At 44.2% G+C, this 21,701-nt stretch overlaps 1 protein-coding gene across 1 annotated transcript in view; it reads left to right on the top strand.

Annotated features, from left to right (window-relative positions):
- Positions 1–494: 494 nt before the first annotated feature.
- Positions 495–21,701, top strand: part of GNG4 (G protein subunit gamma 4) — a 36,237-nt gene continuing 15,030 nt past the window's right edge. Inside the window, exon 1 of the mRNA XM_077345614.1 lies at positions 495–741. The gene's annotated coding sequence lies outside the window, so the exon portion shown is untranslated. The remainder of the gene's footprint in view (positions 742–21,701) is intronic.

Consider the following 21,701-nt stretch of genomic DNA (forward strand, 5'->3'; position numbering starts at 1 on the left):
CAGGCGGCTGCTGTGCCAGGTCCGAAAAGACCGTCGGGTGGCCTCCGCCTCTCCCCAGTGGGGTCTGCAGGACGGCGGGGGCGAAAGCCTGCTGGGGCCTCCAAAACGTGACCCTGCGTCCTGATTATATAGCAAGCCTTTGGGGCTCTTTCTACCAGTGTGCAGAGACACGGCGCTCAAGGCGCAAAACCCACCCCCCCCCGCCCCCATCCCGTCATTAGGCGAGCCCCAGAGCGCCCTCCTGGTGAGGCCGGGGCCACATCCCCGCTCCGTCGCGCTCCAGGCCAGGCTCGCTTGGAATAGCGGGGGGGGGGGGGGGGAGGAGGAAGAGCAGGAGGAGCCCGAAGATTTGGAGCGCGCTCCTTCACCCCCCCCCCCACTGACGTCACGAGCTGGAATTCCTCTTGGTCGGGGAGGCGTGGGAACGCGCGCGCGCCCCTCAAGCAACCTGAACAAGAGGGAAGGGCTTGACTGGTGGAGGGGGGGGGGTCCTTTTGGGAAGGGGCCGCGGCCAGGGGGCGTGGCGGGCCGGGAGAGAGGGAGCCTCGGGTCGGCCTGTTCTTCGTCCCACCGCAGCGCGTCTCCTCTCGCGCCGTCAGTGGCCAGGAGCCTCCCAGACATGTGCCTCGATGCGCTCTTGGCCGTAGCCGGGGCGTGAGCGTTGCTGCTTCGTGCCGCCTTTGCCGCTGCTGATTCTGCGTTTGTCGTGCTTGGATCGGAGGCTCCGTCGCGGTGTGCAGGGTGAGTCTTTCAACGGGGTTGGGAAGAGAACATGTGCATGTCAATGAAAGCTCCACGCCGGCAGCTGGGTGGACGACCCGGGTCAAAAGCTGTGTGTGTGGGGGGGGGGGGGCATTTTCCGAAGGTGGAAGCTCTGGAGACTCGGGGGTTCCTTCCCCTGCCTTCAAAACAAGTTGGTACAACGCCTTGTAATGTGTGTGGCAAGAGAGAATCCACACACTCCTTCGCCCATAGGTATACTGCCTGTGCTTGTCGATTGGCCCCCGGTGTCTCCTAACAACAGCAACAACAAAATTGTACTGATCTCATATATTAGTAGGGTACACATCAGGTAAACCTCTCAAATGCCTTAACTTATGAAACAACTCTGTAAAGGATGGAAGAAGACAGACTTAAAAAAAATAGTATTGGTACATTGTACATCATGGCATCTTTCAAAGATTTAGGTAGGTTCGAATGATATTTTCAGGCTAAAAATAAAAATGGTTGGCTTCCACATCAGGAAGCCTGAGTCCCTGACCTCCCAAATTGTGGAGTGGACAATAGCAGTTCAGCAGAAATATACTCTGTAGTTGCTCAGATACAGTCTCATTAGGTATAGGCTTTTGGGGCTGACCTCTGGTTAAGGTTTAGGTCAGAATTTTTGGCTTCAGTGTGTCAAACATCATAACATCTACTTGGAAAGAATGTGTTCCAGCAAACAAACAAAAAAGGTGGGGGAGGGCAAGGGTGCTCTTGGCCCAGACATACTGAGATTGGGCTGCCAGTGCCCTGGTCTCACCTGGATCACTTGGACAGAGAACTGGTCTTGCCTGTTGATCTGGTAAGATTCTGGATGCCATGCTTGTCAGGCATTGCCTACCTCTGCTATAGGTATAATTGAGGAAATTAGCAGTGCAAGTGAAAAGTTGGCGTGCAGGGGGAGGAGCTAAAATGCCCCTGTCACTTTAAGTTTGTGTCTGTGCTATGCATTAATTATAAGAGAGCCCATGTAATTGGTTTGTTGTACTGATCAAAAGCCAAGATCTGGGTTATGCTATATAAGTATTGTGAGGTTCAGTGAAGGAAGCCATATGTCTACTGTTGGGGAAACCTTGCTGGATCTGGGAGTTATTGTGATGATGATGGGAGAGGATTGTTATGTAAAATGCAAGACTTCTTAGGAATAATTTCAACTTTATGAATATGGAGGCAGCAGAAGTTGCATAAGCAGCCAAAAGGCAAGAAGCCAATTTTGAGGTGCATGTTTTTCAGCATGTTTTAGCAATATTTGAGCTTTGTTAGAATGCTTCTCAACACTGATATGGTTTACTTGACTTGCAATGGAAAGGTTTGTTCAAATAAACCAAGATATTTTTAAGAGATAGGCAGCCTGATACCATCTCCTCTGGTATCTGTTGGTGTGCAAGTAGAAGCTTGCACTGCAGCAGTAATTGCAGCATCTTGTAAAAGACCATCCAGGTCAGAATGAAGCACAGTAAAAGTATAATTAGGGTGGATGGGATGGTTTTGTGTGCTGTCAAAACTGGAAACGTTTGGGATTGGGAATTGGCTATTGCAAAAGTAATGTCATATTTAGTTTCTGATCTGTACATTTTAAGTAAATTCAGGAAAAGAAGGCGGGAAATCTCAAAGTGCTATTGAGGTAGGGAATACCATACAAATTGGGACCAATGAAATTCATGGGAGATATCCTGCTTTGCACGGCTTTGGTAAAGTGTGGAGACTGTACCCACTTCCCAACCCTCCCAATAATTTCTGTGGTGAAAGGGCAGTTTGCTGATTGTGCTGTTGCATGGATCCCAAATATAAAGCAATGAGTGATTTCCCCCCTTCTTTCTTGACTGCTTCTCTGTTTCAGTGGAGGAGAGCTAGGAACTGCATGGGTTCCTCTCCCTCATTCCTCCTGTCTGTGACTTCAGGGATAGATATATGCTGTCAGTGTATCCATAAATGCTCACAAGCTGTCTCTGTTCAAAGTATGTAGAAGAAAGAAAAGTGAGCTGCAAAAAACCTCAAGGTCACATTTGCACAGAAAACAATCTGCAATCAACTATCTACATTTAAAAGTTGACAAACTTTTAAAATAACATTTCCCCCTTACATCAAGGTTTTATTTTGCTTTTGATATGAACAAGATGGCATTTTGCACCATGTCACATGTTCATGGATAGAAGTTTGGAGTCTCTGCTCAGTATTATGATGGGACAAGTTATTACCTCAATACCAAGGCTGACCTCAAAAACGCTAAGTTCCCATTCTGAGGTGGAAGAAGAGTACCTTAAAGTAGGAGAGGAAAATGATCTTGATGAAAGGATCAATTTTTCACGTGAGAAACGAAGGCTATGCCTTTGGAGGGGGCATGTTTGATAATTATATAGATAGTTTGTGATGGGTGCATTACTACATGATGAGTTGTCTAACTGGTTTGTAGGCCATGTTTGTTCATACCCCATGTGGATGGATCTTTTAAATAGTCTGGGCAAAGAGACTGAGCATATGGTTGATAACTGGCATCAGTGATGTTAGGAAATTAAGCAGGAGTCTTGTGGTATCTTAAAGACCAACCAACTTTTAGTATCATGCACATGGACTGGAAACTGCAAAGACAGGGAAAATGGGTAGTCTGGGGAAAGCCCAACTTTCCCTCTCATGCAGCAGTTATTTAAGGAAAGTAAGTTGAAGTTAAAATAAACAGATTTAAAAGGAAGTCTGAATTTAATGTAAGCATGTAATTGCTTAAAACTGAGTTTATAACCCTATTAGTTAGGAACTTATAAAATGTTGTATGTTGTATGTTGTATGTAAACAAAGAACTGTGAGGGAAACTTCATCACCCATCATACAACACAGTAGTTGATGTATTTTTATTATGGCTACTTACTGGGTCTAGGGGCTGGGTATGTGGTCAGAGTAACTTGTAATCTGCTCAGTAACTACTATTAACTTTATTCCACATTATATTTCTGCCTGCACAAGACAAATTGCAAAGTATAGTTCAGCAGCACTCTCCACATTGATAACAACTCTTGATAAATCATGTCACACTTCCAGATTGGCGTGTAGAAGCCAAATAGATCAGAAATGAAACTCCGCACTTGATCTTACAGTAGTACTTACAAAATTTATTGTACAAAGAAAAACATTTAGTAAAATTTTTCTTCCAATGTTGCATGGTGGATCCAACCCATAGCTTAATCTTGTAAAATAGACCGTCTCTATCGTGAGTATTAACAGCAGGATCAACATTCAGTGTTAAATAGAATTTTCTTCAGGGGTAAAATATTGTTAAATATTTATAAAACTTATTAGTACAACCCTCTGAAATTGTATAAAAACTCTGTAATTAAATCAATATGTTATGGTAACAAATTAGAATGCTGTTTTACTGAGGAAGTATCTAAAATGGGGGGGAAATGGATTTACCATATAGACTCGCATATAAGCCGAGGCACGTAATTTTACCACAAAATCTGCGCAAATTTATTGACTCGCATATAAGCTGAGGGTGGGAAATGCAGCAGTTACTGGTAAATTTACATTAATTTACATTAATTGAGGCACCAGTAGGTTCAATGTTTTTGAATATTTATTTCAAAGAAAAACAGTGAACTAGCTCTGTAAGTACAAAAGAAGGCCAGGAAACCAAAGCAGAACAAAGTACCCGAAGTTGGCAACCTCCTACAAGAAGTACAACAGATACCAAACTGGGAGAATGGACTACTTTAACTATAGCTACAGTGCCCTCCCAAAACGTAGCACTGAAATAAAGAGCTGTAAAACTCAACACTGAAAGAAAGAACTGTAAAAATCAACTTTTAAAAGAAACACAATCCCAAGAAAAAAAGGCAAACAATGCTGCCTCTCAGAAAAAAGAAGAAATAAACATTAGAAGAAACAGTAAATTCCAAAGCACCCCCAAAACCCACCTCACCCCACTCCACCCACAGAAACCAAAAGAATAGTTTGGAAGACCTGAAGGCAAAAGGAAAAAGAAGATCAGAGTCCCTCAGTCAAACCGTTGTGTCCTACAAGCAGCCACAGCAAGCAAGCCTCAGCTTGCAGGAGGCTTGCAGAAGCAATGTAACGATTGGCTGGCTGGGAGCAGGCTGCTATTTCAATTACCGTATATACCCATGTATAAGCCGAGGAGGACTTTTTCAGTGTGAATACTGTACTGAAAAACTCGGCTTATACATGAGTATATACAATAAATCATACTTTCCCCCCCTTTGTTGATTTACGTCAACCCCCTGTAGAAGAGCTGAGCCTCGGTATATCCATGAGATAGTGGTCCTGGGATGAAGGGTTTAAATGTATTAGGCAGTGTAGAATGTTCTGAGACAAACCTACCCTGTTTGCAAGAGACAGGCTGTGTGTGTGTTACAGTACAATCAGGAGAAAAGGCTGAACATGTTCAAAATATTGACTTTTACTTCTTTAATTAGAAATGCTGCTTTCATACGTTTTACACAGGTAATGAGCCGCATAAACAGTAACCAAGAAATTGTTTGACAAAGTGATGAAGTTCTTCACATAAGTTTGAAAAGGCCACTCATACCTGAAAGTATGGTGAAGTCCAGGTTTTGAGGGAAATAAAGTCACAATCAGGATAATATCAGGCATACAACAATATAATAATGCCTGTGTTATTCCAAAAAGCCTCACAACATATCACACAAGAAGATGAGAGCTGAAGAGCTATTTTTGTACCCCATTTTTAACTGTCCAAAGGAGTCTCAAAGTGGCTTACAATCATCTTCCCTTCCTCTCCCCACAACAGATACCCTGTGAGGTGGATGAGGCTGAGAGAACTGTGATTGGCCCAAGGTCACTCAGATGGCTGCATGTTGTCAGGAACTGACAGTCTAGCAACAAGACTTTTGAATAAAAGAAAGCTTTATTGCATAGCAATTCAGGATCCTAGACGTTTCAAAGTCGAATCTGATCAATAGTTGAAATGCATCTCCTTTTACACACACAATCTCCCGCCCAAACCCAGCCAAGCTCCCAGAGGCCCAAAGCCTTCTCTTGCAGGTACCAATTCGGGCGGCGAGCCAAGGATGATAACAGGCACGTTTTCAACCCTGAGACCTTCACAGTTTCTACTCACAGAGATAATACAGTCTGGCAGAAATGTAACAGTTACTAAATCACTACACAAGCATCTCAGGGTTACATGGTTAAGAAAATAGATACAAGATGGAGTCACTCAAGTCAAGCACAAATCATGGCAGAAATCAAGAGATTCTGACATTCCGCCCTGCCAAAACCAAACTCCCAATTCAACCTCCCACTGCAGGCCCCAGGCACTGAGGGAATTTAAAATGGAACTTCTTCACCAACCGCGGTGCCCGTACGTTTCCCACATCCACCCATTCATGATCACGCATGGGAAATTCCTTCCAGTCTACTAAGTGCTGGAGTTTGCCCCGATGCCACCTACAGTCCAGAATCACTTCATAGTGTGTGTCTTTATCCACATAAATAGAAATGGGAGCAACAGAAGCAGGATGCCATTCATCAGGAGGCGGGGCCTTTTTCAGCAAGCTGGAATGAAAAACGGGATGAACATGTCTATAAGTCTTACGCAATGCAAATTTCACAGTCACCGCATTTATGACATGAATAACTTTAAACGGCCCCACAAACTTGGGCCCCAGTTTGTGCGAGGGCTGTTGGCAGCGCAAGTTCTTTGTGGACAGAAATGGCAAATCCCCCTCCGTCCAGGAAGGGGGCTCAGTCCTCTTTTTGTCAGCAAACTTCTTATAGTCTTGCTTGGCTTTTTCCAAATTTTCCATAATAAGGCGCCATGCAGCCGCAATAGAATTTGCCCAAGCTTTTAAGTCTTTTATACAGCCATTCCACAGCACCCAGGTGGGGACAGCTTGTAAATCAGTTCCATGCACCACTTTAAAGGGAGACACACCGGTGGATGAATATACATTATTATAAGCAAATTCAGCCAGTGGCAGTAAGGCTAACCAATCTGACTGCTGGTAGTTAATAAAGCACCGCAGATATTGTTCCAGGATCTGGTTCACTCTCTCTGTTTGGCCATTAGTCTTTGGTGGTAGCTTGAGGTCAAAGCTTGCTCCACCCCCAATAGTTCCAGGAGCTCCTGCAAGAACTTGGCAATGAACTGACTTCCGCTATCTGAGAGGCCTGATCCAGGAGACCATGCAATTTGTACACGTGTTCCACAAACAGAGAGGCCAGCTTTGATGCACAAGGCAAACCTGAGCAAGGAATGAAATGGGCTTGCTTTGAAAATGCATCCATTACCACCCAAATCACCATTTCCCCATGGCTAGGAGGAAGATCAGTAATAAAGTCCATGGTAATTTCTTTCCAGGGAGCTGAGGGGGTCGGCAGTGGTTGTAACAACCCCTTCTGTTTCCCCCCTGCTGGCTTGGCAGCCAGACAGATGGAACACCCTTTTACATAATGCTCCACATCCGTGTGCAAGTTTGGCCACCAATAATGCCTACGCACCTGATGCAAGGTTTTCACAAACCCAAAATGCCCTGCTGGCTTGGAATCGTGGCAGAGTTTTAAAACGTCTTTTCTGACAGCCACAGGCACATAAAGTTTTTCATCCTTGCAATACACCCCCTCCTTCAGTTGAAGTGATTCCCGGGGGCGGGAAAACTCAGGATCCAAGGTGACGTCCTTCTGAATCCAACCCCCAGGCGTGGGGGCTCCCAGGCCAACAAGTCTTTTACTTTGCCAGGATCCATTTGTATTCCCCCCGATGAAACACGGTAGCCCAAAAAGTCCACACTTTGCCTGTGGAATTCACATTTAGACAACTTGGCATACAACTGATTGACTCTTAAGTGCCTGAGTACATCCCTTACCAGAGCCACATGCTCCTCCATGGTCTCTGAATATAATAAGATATCATCCAAAAAAACCAGGGCCACTTTATACAATTAGTCACGCATCACTTCATTGATTATGTTCATGAACACGCTGGGCATACCGGCCAAACAGAACAGCATAATGCAATACTCAAATTGACCAAAGGGAGTGTTAAATGCAGTCAAGTACTCTTGGCCTTTTTAAATTCTCACTCTGTAGTAGGCTTCTCTTAAATCCAACTTGGTAGAAATCCTTCTCTTCCCCAAATGTCCCAACAAGTTCTTTATCAGGTGCAGGGGGTAAGCATTTGAAGTAGACACCGCATTCATGCTGACCAACAGGCAAGAGTTGGTGGATGAGGTGAAGGAGGTGGGGACCCTAGGGAGAAGTGACCATGTCCTCATAGAATTCCTTTTGAGATGGGGAGCCAAGGAAGCTTGTAGCCAGACGTGGATTTTGGATTTTCATAGGGCAAACTTTAATAAACTCAGAGACATGATGAGTGTCATACCATGAACGAGAATGCTGGAAGGGAAGGGAGCATGTGAAGGGTGGGCGCTACTCAAACAAGAGCTATTGCATGCTCAATCAATAACTATCCCAGAAAGACGAAAACACTGCAGGAGCTCTAAGAAGCCTATTTGGATGAACAGAGAACTTCATGAGGAACTAAGAAAGAAAAGGAAAATGTTCAGGAAATGGAGGGAAGGACAGAGCTCTAAAGAAGAGTACCTACAGGTTACTAGGCACTGTAGATCAATCATCAGAAAGGCCAAAGCTGAGAGTGAGCTAAGATTGGCCAGGGAAGCCCATTGTAACAAGAAAAGATTTTTCAGTTATGTGAGAAGCAAACGTAAAGTAAAGGAGGCAATAGGCCCACTGTTGGGTGCGGATGGACAAACTCTAACGGAAGATGCAGAAAAAGCAGAAAGGCTTAGTGCCTATTTTACATCTGTTTTTTCAAAGGGTTTAGGCACATCTAGAGATGGCAACAGCCAAAGGATAGTGTCTGGGTGGCAGGTTAACATGGATAGAGAGGTTGTCAAGAGGCATTTAGCTGCACTGGATGAGTTCAAATCCCCTGGGCCGGATGAAATGCACCTGAGAGTACTCAAAGAACTTTCCAGAGAACTTGCACAGCCCTTGTCCATCATCTTCGGGACCTCTTTAAGGACTGGAGATGTCCTGGACGACTGGAAGAGAGCAAACGTTATTCTGATCTTCAAAAAAGGGAGGAAGGATGACCTGGGAAACTACAGACCAGTGAGTCTGACCTCTGTTGTGTTGACCTCTGGAACAGATATTAAAGGGAGCGATCTGCAAACATCTGGAGGACAATTTGGTGATCCAAGGAAGTCAGCATTGATTTGTCTCCAACAGGTCTTGCCAGACCAACCTGGTTTCCTTTTTTGACCAAGTAACAGGTTCGCTGGATCGTGGAAATTCAGTTGATGTCATTTACTTGGATTTTAGTAAAGCTTTTGACAAGGTTCCCCATGATGTTCTGATGGATAAGTTGAAGGACTGGATTTTCAGATAGTCAGGTGGATAGGGCATTGGTTAGAGAACCACACTCAAAAGAGTTGTTGTCAATGGTGTTTCATCAGACTGGAGAGAGGTGAGTAGCCGGGTAACTCAGGGCTCGGTGCTTGGCCCGGTACTTTTTAACGTATTTATTAATGATCTAGATGAGGGGGTGGAGGGACTATTCATCAAGTTTGCAGATGACACCAAATTGGGAGGACTGGCAAATACTCCGGAAGATGGAGTTCAACGAGATCTGAACACAATGGAAAAACAGGCAAATGAGAACATGATGCAATTTAATAAAGATAAGTGTAAAGTTCTGCATCTGGGTCAGAAAAATGAAAAGCATGCCTACTGGATGGAGGATATGCTTCTAGGTAACACCATGTGTGAACGAGACCTTGGAGTACTTGTGGACTGTAAACTAAACATGAGCAGGCAGTGTGATGCAGCGGTAAAAAAGGCAAATGCCATTTTGGGCTGTACCAACAGGGGCATCACATCAAAATCACAAGATGTCATAGTCCCATTGTATACGGCACTGGTCAGACCACACCTGGAGTACTGTGTGCAGGTCTGGAGGCCTCACTTCAAGAAGGACGTAGATAAAATTGAAAGGGTACAGAGGAGAGCGATGAAGATGATCTGGGGCCAAGGGACCAAGCCCTATGAAGATAGGTTGAGGGACTTGGTAATGTTCAGCCTGGAGAAAAGGAGGTTGAGAGGGGACATGATAGCCCTCTTTAAGTATTTGAAAGGTTGTCACTTGGAGGAGGGCAGGATGCTGTTTCTGTTGGCTGCAGAGGAGAGGACACGCAGTAATGGGTTTAAACTTCAAGTTCAACGATATAGGCTAGATATCAGGAAAAAAAAATTCACAGTCAGAGTAGTTCAGCAGTGGAATAGGCTGCCTAAGGAGGTGGTGAACTCCCCCTCACTGGCAGTCTTCAAGCAAAGGTTGGATACACACTTTTCTTGGATGCTTTAGGATGGTGAGGGATGATCCTGCGTTGAGCAGGGGGTTGGACTAGATGGCCTGTATGGCCCCTTCCAACTCTATGATTCTATGATTCTAAGCCTCGATAATCCGTGCACAACCGTAAAGTGCCATCCTTTTTATTTACAAAGAGTACCGGGGCAGCCACGGGGGATGTGGCTGGCCGAATGATCAGATTTGACTTACTGTCAGAAATTGACAGTCTAGCAACAAGACTTCTGAATAAAAGAAAGCTTCATTGCATAGCAGTTCAGGATCCTAGATGTTTCAAAGTCGAATCTGATCAATAGTTGAAATGCATCTCCTTTTACACACACAATCTCCCGCCCAAACCCAGCCAAGCTCCCAGAGGCCCAAAGCCCCCTCCTGCAGGTGCCAATCCGGGCGGTGAGCGAAGGATGATAACAGGCCCGTCTTTAACCTTGAGACCTTCACAGTTTCTACTCACAGAGATAATACAGTCTGGCAGAAATGTAACAGTTACTAAATCACTACACAAGCATTTCAGGGTTACATGGTTAAGAAAATACTAGACACACAGATACAAGATGGAGTCACTCAAATCAAGCAGAAATCATGGCAGAAATCAAGAGATTCTGACACATGTAGAGGAGTGGTTAAGCTCAATCTACTGCAATGCCATGTGGATCTTGCCATTCCTTTGGACTTGCCCTTTTGGATTACTGGCTATTTGAGTATATGTGACCCTGCCGGAGGATTTGTGTCCCTGCTCTTAATGTACTCCACTACGCAGCTATAACTCCTTGCTTCACCCTCTTGCTCTTTATGGCCTCTTATTATGTGGTGTAGTGGTTAAGAGTGGTGGCTTCTAATCTGGAAAACAGGGTTTGATTCCCCACTCCTCTACATGGAGTATTGGAGCAGATCAGGAGTGTTCTCGGCTGGGGTCCAAAGCAGTAACCCCAGTGGAAAGCCAAGCAGATCAAGGAATGAGGAGAAGCAAAGAGGGAGTCTACAACTGCCAGGAAAGCTTGCAGGACCACAAAAGGGTGACACCAGGAGAAATTTACCCTTTGAGATAGATTCTGTCCTCAGTTATTATTTTTGTAACTTGAATGAAAAACAAGATTTGTTTTTCTCTGAGCTTGAAGTGGAGAAAAATTGAAATAAATAGTTTATTAATTAAAATAATTATGCCCGACCTTTCCTTGTGGCTCAAGGTATGTTATAAGAGATAATTAGAAGAAGAAGAAGAGTTTGTTCTTATATGCCACTTTTCTCTACCTGAAGGAGGCTCAAAGTGGCTTACAGCCTTCCCATTCCTCTCCCCACAACAGACACCCTGTGGGATGGGTGAGGCAGAGAGAGCCCTGATATCACTGCTCGGTCAGAACAGCTTTATCAGTGCCGTGGCGAGCCCAAGGTCACCCAGCTGGTTGCATGTGGGGGAGCGCAGAATTGAACCTGGCATGCCAGATTAGAAGTCTGCACTCCTAACCACTACACCAAACTGGCCAAATAAATTTTAAAAACAGATACTTTCCTTCTCAAAGATGCCTGCTGTTTGTACCACGTAAAAAGCCCTGACAAACAAGTCTTGTAGTGCCTCGTGAAGGTCTCCAACAAGTCTGCAATAGAAAAGACTTGGGCTGTGGGTTTAGTACTGGGCCGGCTGCCTTATGTGCCAGCAGGTGGCATTCTGAAGGTGGTAGATGGCGTATAAGAGCATGTTGTAGGAGATGGAAAAGATTAGCAGAAAATAAAGCAGATTCCCAAGTACTGGGACAATTTTCAGTTAAAGGAGGGAAAGTCTCAAGATGGGGACAAGATGTGTTAAAGGCACCAGGGTGGGAACTCTTGGATGAGGGAAAAGCCTTTTAGTAAAAAATGCTGATGTGAGCCTCCATCTCTTTTAACAGGAATGTTTATGCAATAGAGTGCTTTGTGTTTAAGTGTACCCTAATTAATTCCAAGAGGTCCTGATTAATGGACTGGGGTTATGTAAAGGGAAAAAATTATTTCTCTGAAATGGCTTGCCTTCTGATGAATTAAGGTATATTCAATCCTGTCCCTTATTTGCTGGTCACCAGCATTTGTCTTGGAGGTGGCCCAAAACACACTTTTCAGAGCTTTATGTAGCTATCAGAGAAGAGCTGGTCTTGGTACCAAAATGGTGCAGGAAGAGAGGGGTCAACAAAATAGAATCTTGATGTCAACAAGTGTGGTTAATGAGTAAAGTCAGTTAAGGGAGAAAGAGCTGGGAGGTTTTCTTTAAAAAGTGAAAAATAAAGAGGGCACACATTGTGGAAAAACAAGGTGATAATAAGGGAAAGATAAAGGAAATTTAAAGAGCAAATTGCTAGAATAAGCATTTCTTTAAATACAGAACAAATGTAGAAAAACTATTTTTTTCAATATAGTAAAAGCTTGATATCAGAGAGGGGAGTGGATTGACTTAAATGTGAGAGGGGCTTACTAAAGAAGAATGGAAAGATAGCAGAGAAACAGAATTATTTCTTTGTCTAAATCTTCACTGAAGATGTTGAACAGATATTCATGCTGAATCATTTTTTGCAGTGAAAGCATATGAAGATAAGTCAAATAGAGGTGACAAGATGAGACTTCAGGGTTAATTGGCAAATTAAAATTAGCTTATTATATATTACCAGGTCTAGATATCATCTGTTCAGGTCTACTGACAGCATTCTCATGTGAAATATTGATCTTCTAGACCAGAGGTAGTCAAACTGCGGCCCTTCAGATGTCCATGAACATCTGGAGGGCCGCAGTTTGGCTACACCTGTTCTAGACTGCTAGTTGGGGCCAGCTATCAGGAGGATGTGACTACAGTTTTAGAGCAATTGCATTGGCTACTAATCCACTCCCAAGTCCAATTCAAGGTGCTGGTTTTGACCTACATGGCTTGGCACTGAGGTATATAAAAATTAATTAACTCCCACCCATTTGAGAAACCTTTCCAGGCCATCAAGAAACCACAGGGTTTCATAAAACCCTGGGTGAGAAAGTATGGATTAGATGCTGTATTTGAACCTCCAAAAAAGCATTTGACTCCCCACTTTCTTATGAATTATTTTGGCAGGATAAGAGAAGCATTTTTCTTATGGATTAAGAACTGGAAATTAATGGTAGGAATAAATGGCTACTTGGCTCAGTGGAAGGTTGCCTTTTATTTAGTATTTATTTTAAATAATAATATCCCTATCTCAGTGCATCTCATTATTCATAAATGATGATGGGGAGTGAGGAATAAAAACATTGAGGATGTCAAGTTTGTAAATGATGCCAAACTATTTAGGATCTCCAAAGGGACTTTTCCAAACCGAATAAATGGGCAACAGAATGACAAATGATACTCACAGAACAATCCTGAGGGGCACCTGAACCACGATGACAGGCTGCAGCTTAACCACGACACTGCTAGACTGTTCTTGGTAGAGTTTGGTTTTATTTATTTACTAGGGGCAAAGCCTGCTACATTCAGGAATACAACGGTGCTAGATTGGGGGGTGGGGTGGAAGAACCCGGCAGATGGCCTCTCTCTCCCCCCAGGACCTGGAAAGGCTGCAGGCTGCAGGGAACTCACCAACAGGGGCAGCACTCACATGGCAAGGATCTGCAGCCTCTGAGCTTTGGAGGGACATGGAAGAAGAAGGGGGTGGTCAGGGGTAGGGGATGGAAGACGATTGGCTGGCCATGGGACAGAAGGCAAGTCAGTTGGAGGAGGCGGCACTCAGGTGTGGGACAGCCACACTGAGTGGGTGTTAAGCACTGAGTGGCACTTAAGCCATAAGACCAGCTCCTCTTCCAAACCCTTACCAGAAATATTAAGTGGAACTGATAATTAGACTTATTGACTGCCACTCTTGGGCTAGCCGGCTTGCAGAGGTTCACAACAAGTTAATAAAACCAAAATAAAATCACAAATAAAGCATTAAAAAACCACCCACTCCAGTAACCCACCCAGATAACCCACCAGTAACCCCATTTGGCTCCATCAATTAACCTGGCTCCAAGGCTCAAGGTAAGTCTAGATGTTTTTTAAAAAATGATATTTAACAATTAAACATTTGGGGGAGGGGCCATGTAGATCTTCCTTGCCCTGGCCTCAAACACACAGTGTGTTCCATGTCCTGAGGAACTCTAGCAACTCTGGCAGGGCTCTCGGCTCTTCCGGGAGCTCATTCCACCAGGTAGGAACCAGGACCAAAAAGGCCCTGGCCCTGGTTGTGACCAGGCATGCCTCACATGGGTTGGGGATCATCAATCTGTTAGAATTCACAGAGGGAAGAACTCTGCGAGCTGCATGGGGAGTTAAATGATCCCTCAAATATACTTGGCCCAGATCAGAAATGGCCTTGAAGATCAAAACCAAAACCTTGAACCTGATCTGGAATTCAACTGGCAACCAATGCAGCTTCCTCAACACTGGTTGGATATGAGCTCTCTGAGGTGTCCCCATGAGAACCCTAGCAACTGCATTTTGCTCCAGTTGCAGTTTCCAGGTCAGGGACAAGGGCTAGGTGTTCAAGAGCTAGGTAGAGTGCTAGTAGCCTTGCCTGGTGGATATGGAAAAACTCCAGTTGGGCTACCATTGTGACTTGCACATCAATAGACAGTTTATGCAGTGACAGGCAGGAAAAGTGTCTTAGTTTTTGGCTTTCACCCCATTTCCGCACAAGAGCAAACACCTGATCACCATTCTTAAAGAACAACAATGCAAAACTTTCTGCATAAAATTTTTCCTCCTCAGGAGGATCTGAATTTCACATCCTCTTACCCCGTGGTTTCCAAATCCTTCTTTACAGCAGTGTTTTTCTTCCTTCGGATTTTAAATTGCAATTTTCCAGTGAGGAATTCTCAGATTCAAATTTGGTTTCCCACTGTGCTGCTATTTTGTGTTGTCAGTGTCCCTTCTCTGCCTCCCTGATTGTCCCTAAAGTAATGCAGTTGATTGCGTTATAATGTAAACAATTTTTTCATAATAATAGAACAACATCATTATAATTATAACTGGGAACAAAACGGACAGTGATGTTTCATGTAGATTCCTTCCTTCCTTCCTTCCTTCCTTCCTTCCTTCCTTCCTTCCTTCCTTCCTTCCTTCCTTCCTTCCTTCCTTCCTTCCTTCCATTGGATAGGTTTTGATGCTATGCACTTATACTGTTACTTCATTCCATCCCCCTTCTCTTCCCCTATAGTTTCTGGTGTGTGTGTTTTATACCATTATGATATGCATATGCAAAAAAATAAAATTAAAAAGGAGGTGCTGTCGCTGACAAGGACGCAAGTAGCATGCTTCATAATTATTGAATTAGTGTACCCTGTTCCATGATTGCCAGGAGGAGCAAGGGATCACGGTACATCTAGCCTTTTTAATAATGTTGTGATAAGATAACCTCAAAAAAGGAAGTCCCATTGCTGGTGAAGTACAAGAGGACATTTCCTAAGTTCATAATTATTAAATTGGTGTATCTAATTCCATGATTGCCAGAAGGAGCAGGGGAACCTTTGAAATGACAGCAACCATGCTTTCCCCCATGATACATCCTGCTTTTATTTTTTTACAATATTATAAAAGAAAAGGAAGCTCCATCATTGGCAAATTCCATAAGAGCATTGATTATTGTGGGTTTTCCAGGCCGTGTAGCTGTGATAGGAAGATGCCAGCCACAGTTACTGGTGAAATGTCAAGGACTATAACTACCAGACCACAGCCACATAGCCTGGAAAACCCACAACTACCAGTTTAATCCTACCATGAAAGCCTTGGACAGTTTATTACATGAGGTCATATTTAATGTGCTTCGTAATTATTGAATTTGTGTATCCAGCCATTTTCATGGTTAGCCACAAAGGAGAAGTGAAGGATCTTAGAAATGGTGGCAACCATGCCGTTCCCCACAATACATCCAGCCTCTTCTTTACAATGTTATGTTATAATGTTACTGCACATGCACTAAAAAAGGAGCTTCTGTTGCTGATAAAGTTATGTGATGACATGGCTGCGCAGCCCCTTTTCAAAGGACCTGTGAAACACAATGGGAGCTGCCACATACTGCACGGAACTTACTCTTCCACGCTTCCACTGCAGCGAGACTCATTTGGGTGAAAAACTGGAAATCGATGGAGGCCCCCTCTATTGCGCAATGGCTCGATAAACTATCTGAACTTGCTGAAATGGCCAGACTTACCTGCTTGATTAATCGAAGGTCAACGGAAGTATTTGAAGAACAATGGAGCCAATATTTGGACTACCTAAAGAAAGGTAGCTAGCGGTATAATAACATATTATTAATTAGAGGAAGCTATGAGTGTCATGTATCTTAGATGCAGCTGCAAATTATTCTGATATTCTTCTGTTATATCGTTTCTTTTATAAAATAAAAAAGATTAATGACAAAAAAACAGAAAAAAAGAAAGGATAAATGGAGCCTTTATGGTTAGAGGCAGCATAACCGGATGTTGGTAGCATACATGGCACGACAGTTTCCTTGTGAAGTTCCAGTGCATCTAACGGACTCCTGTTGGAGGCAGAATGCCGGACTACCATGACACCCTTGTCTGATCTGGCAAGGCAGTGATTAAAGAAGTGAGTGACTGTGCTGTGAATCTACCCAGACATACAGAGATGTGGCAGATAGTGATAATGTAGCTCCTTCTCTTCACTTGATTTGCAGCTAAACCCACAAAAGCTCCTAGCCCACTTTTAAAAAATCATTCAGACACTTTGGCTTCTAAGATAAAAATCCTTCTGAAGTTCTGTTTACATTTGCACTCTCAAAACAAAAGAAACCTCATGGCAGAACTTTTAAAAGTTTCTTGTTTTATTACCTGGAGGCAATTACCAGTCATTACCTGACTTGCTGCAGACCACCAGGTAAATTGGTATTTCCATGCCTGGCTGTAACTCTGCATCACAGTGTTTGCCCACAGCTTCCAAACAGCAGGGGGATGCATGTAGCACACTGCCACCTGCTGTCACTTGGTGTCACTGTGGAGAGCAGATGGTCATATTCACTAACATTCATCCTCACTCTCCCCATATTTCTGAGTAGTGTGATTTCATTGTGTTGCTACTAACTATATACAACTGGCTGCTCTGTGTGTTCAACTGCTAATGTAATAAGTTCAGCAATAAAGCTTGTTGTGCAACCCCCCCCCCCCCCCCAAAAAAAAAAAAGGGGCTCTAGAAAACGGTAACTGGTGCAGAGACCAAGGCTGTGGCAATGAGGGATGGTGGGAGGCTGGGGAGTGGGGGAGATAACACATGTGGCTTGGCTGCATCTTCCCTCCAGCAGCGAGGCCAGCCACAGCAGGATTGTGAGTGGCCCACAAACAACCCTGCATCGCTCAAGCTACTCCTCGATGTGACACAGACGGATGGACAGACAGCCAGAGAAACGTGTTCCTCCCCTCAGTCTGTGGCTGTTAGAGTCTTCCTTCACAGCAGGCCTGAAGGGAAAGGGGTGTGTGGAATCCTGAACAAGAGCAGCAATTGTCCCTGAGTGGGGGAGACCCCCCAATAGGAAAAAGGCTGTTCAGTTTTGTCAGCTGTTGCTAAGCAGATCCCTTGGACTGCAGGGCATAGTTTAACTGGTGAGCCATCCTTGATCACACCTTCCCTTTTATGTGGCATGTTGATGATGATAATGCATGGTCACCATGGATTGGATCCCACAGAATGTTTCCATTTGAACAAACGGAAATGTAAAATAGCCATTGCAAGGAGCTCTGGTACTGACTCCTTTGCCCATTTTATTGAATGTCTCTGCTTAAGACCTTAGAAACCAGCAATTGACTATCCACATGGCCAAAGCTACTGCCACCAATTGCCAAGAGTGGAAACATTATAAACAAGGCAAAAAATCCAGCAGCACCTACAGCAGCATATTGGCTGAGAGGACCACCTGCACCACCAATCGCCAGCTAAAGGATAAAAAGAAAGAAGCTTGTGTAAAAAGAAAACACAGCAATAGAGACCCTTGATCAAATCATACTGCACATCTAGCACACAGGAAAGACAACTAAAGCTTAAATAAAGGTGTTTTAGAGGAATTTTACTATGCAATTTTTATATGTACCCGTTAAGCATGGAATTATAAATATTTTAAATTTTGTATGTAATTTCTGTGGCACAGTGGTTTTTGCTACCTGTTTTATCTGGCCACAGTGCTGTATTAAAAAAATAGATTTGATACTGTACGTCCAAACTGTAATGATTTTCTCAAACTGCTTTTCATTTTTGTACATGAATCAGAAACGAAAAATTAATACCTGATCTCTTGTAGAATGTATTGTATGCATATGCAGCAAACGATCTGCATGAGATGTCTGAACTCCTATAGCTGGAATGCATATGGCAGCAGGTAATGCTGAACTTGAGCATACTGCAAGAAAGCCTTGCTTTACATTAGCAAAGATATCACACACACACTCTCTCTCTCTCTCTCTCTCTCTCTCTCTCTCTCTCACACACACACACACACACACACACAGGTGAGGCTTTTGAAGGGGAATTGGTGTGGAGAGAGGCAGGCTTTTTGCTCTTTACTCCCCTGCTGTTTCCTGGTGTGTTTTTTTAAAGAATACTCCCCTGCAAGCTGCTTTATCCCTGCTGGGCAAAATATGTGAGTGCCCATAACAGGGATTCATGGTTGGTTATTTCTGCTGGACAAAGGAAGGGAAGCGTTAATGAGCCCTACTTCCCCCCCCCCATATATTGCATCTGGAAGGAAAAAAACCCAGCCTTATAAAATTTACAGACCAACATGTGAAGTTCTTTTTTAAATTGGATTTTTTTCATTTTTTTCTTCTTTTTTTTCTTGATTCTTTGTTGATAAAATCTGTCAAGGCCACTGTGAGTCCTATTTAATAATAATTGACCAAGTGGTGGAGGTGTCCAGGGTTGGTGCTAGCGGTTATATTTATCATCCAAATTTGAGTGGTTTTTTGGGGGAGGGGTAACATGTGACCCATAACTATCTGCTTTCCAGGTTTCCTCCCATTTTGCTGAAATCTCTCTCAGACTTGGTTTGAGATGACCTTTCTAGAAAGATCGCAAAGCAACTTGGCATGCTGTATATATGGGAAACTGTACATTTTTGTCTACGTCAATGCCATTTTCCTTGCCTCCGAGGAATTCTTGGAGCCTTCTAAATATACAGTCTACTACTAGGGCCTCTGAATTGTTTTTTAAAAAGTGTCTAACCTTTTTCACTGGGGAGAACATCCCCTTTTCCCAGAAAGAATAGAGCTAGAGTCTTGTTAAAAATAAGAGTTAGGAATTCAGAGGTATAAGGAGATCGTGATAATGTATAATAATAATAACAACAACAACAACAATAATAATTTCTTTACTAGGGGCAAAGCCCATTGTATCCAGGAATACTATGGATGCTAGAGCTTGGTGGTAGGAAGAGGAAGAGGAGGAGTCTGTAAGGGCATGGGGTTAAATGTGTGTGTTGTGTGAGAAGTTGTGGTGGCGTGGTAACAAATGAGGGCATGGGTGTGGAGATATGGGTGTCAAGAATCTGTGGTTTGGAATGTTCGTTGAGTATGGGAGATGACTGACCTATGGGAATTGTGGCATAGTGGGTAAAGATGAGCTTTCCAGAGCCATGTCTTCAGATATATGAGGGGGAAATCAGACTGGAGACTCTTTTTAGGGGGTTACATGGCAACCAATTCATCCCAGTTCTGCATCATTTGCCTTCTTGTGTGAATTAGGCCACAGACACTGAAATGTCCCCCTGCCCTAATACACATGGGGTAGTCACAGTACACAGGTGTCTGCCCTGCTCCTTCTGTCTCCATGTTTTCACTGTTGATAAAATGTTATGTGCCTACATGCTTCTTTCATGTTTGCTCCTTAGAAGAAGAGCTAGATTTGTTGTACACTGCTGTTTACTATCCAGAAGGTTTAAAAACACCTTTTCCCTTCGTCTCCCCACAATAGACAACCTGTGAGGGATGTGGGGCCGTGAGAGGTCTGAGAGAACTGGGAATAGGCTGCAGTCACTAAGCAGGCCTTAGGTGTCTGAAAGTAGTTTCCAGTTGCCTTCCCTTCCTCTCCCTATAGCAGACTCCTCGTGAGGAAGGTGGGTAAAGAGACTCACTTGGAAGCTGGCAACCCTAAGCTGGCAACTCTCTGTACACAGCAGTCTTGACTTTAGTCAGGTTTTTTATACTGGTTTTTTATTTGCCAGGCCAAGGTTGGAAAAATCACTTCAGTTCCCATGTCTCTTCAGCCATTTACTTGTTCACTATTCACAGTTTCAGGCTTTAAATATTTTTAGACCTTCCTGCACTTTCACAGGACTGATGCTGGTCTGTGTGTCTGTCTGTGTCCCAGAATACAAACAGTTACTGGTAAGGGCTGGCCATAGCCCAGGAGGGACACACCCACACTACTCCTTCCCAACTGCGGCCTGCAAGCCTCTACCATCATCTCTAGATTGCTGCTCATCTATAGATTATAATTATCAGCTCTGCAGGGGAAAATTTCTACTCTGAAGGCTGGACTCTGAGGCATTGTACCGTTTTGAAGTCCTACCTCCAAATCTCCAGGAATATTTCGAACCCAGAGATAGTCAGCCTCTAGGTGGGGCCTGGAGAGCTCTTAGAATTATAGCTCATCAGCAGAATATAAGAAGCCTCTTGTGGCACAGAGTGGTAAGGCAGCAGTCATGCAGTCTGAAAGCTCTGCCCATGAGGCTGGGAGTTCAATCCCAGCAGCCGGCTCAGGGTTGACTCCATCCTTCCGAGGTCGATAAAATGAGTACCCAGCTTGCTGGGGGGTAAACGGTAATGACTGGGGAAGGCACTGGCAAACCACCCAGTATTGAGTCTGCCATGAAAATGCTAGAGGGCGTCACCCCAAGGGTCAGACATGACTCGGTGCTTGCACAGGGCATACCTTTACTTTTACCTTTAGCAGAATATAAAGATCAGCTCCCCAGGCAGAAAGGGATAGTTTGGACAGGGTTGTTTTGGAGAAGAAACGTTTAAGCCCCCCCCCCCCCCCGACCGGTTGTTGTTGAGTTGAAAGACTTGAGGCCTACTGCACAGGGTTGTTGTGCAGATGAAACAGGAGACAAAAGAACATTCAGTTTTGTCTGCAGAACAATGCTGTGCAGTAGGCCTCAAATTTGCAGAGAGTCGCAAAGAAGAATTATACATGGCTTGGCTGTTTCTTCCCTCTAGCTGTGAGACCGGACAGAGCAGTATTTTAAACGAGAAGGGGCTTTTCTGTGGTGTCCCTGTCAGCCAATTGTTTGGCAGAAGGGGAAAGCTTCCCCCCCTCAAAAGGACAGCAATATCCATGCCCTCAGACTCCCCTTCGTTGCTTTCAGAAACTCCTCCCTCCCCTCAGTCAGGAACTATCAGAGGCTCCTTCACAGCAGGCCTGAAGGGAGCGGGGAGGGAGTGCATTCACCAGCCAGCTCTGTAAGTGTTCTTAGGCAAAGTGAGGGAAGTTGTTGGATATGGCAGTTAGGACAGCCCTGGGGTGAAAAGGGCTGGTGCGACCTGTCCAAGCCTCTGTTCTCACCCCCCTTAGCAGCCCTACCGACTTTCTCTCCCTGCGGTGGTC

This window comes from Paroedura picta, chromosome 1 (genome assembly GCF_049243985.1).
Source record: "Paroedura picta isolate Pp20150507F chromosome 1, Ppicta_v3.0, whole genome shotgun sequence".
NCBI classification, from domain to species: Eukaryota; Metazoa; Chordata; class Lepidosauria; order Squamata; family Gekkonidae; genus Paroedura; species Paroedura picta.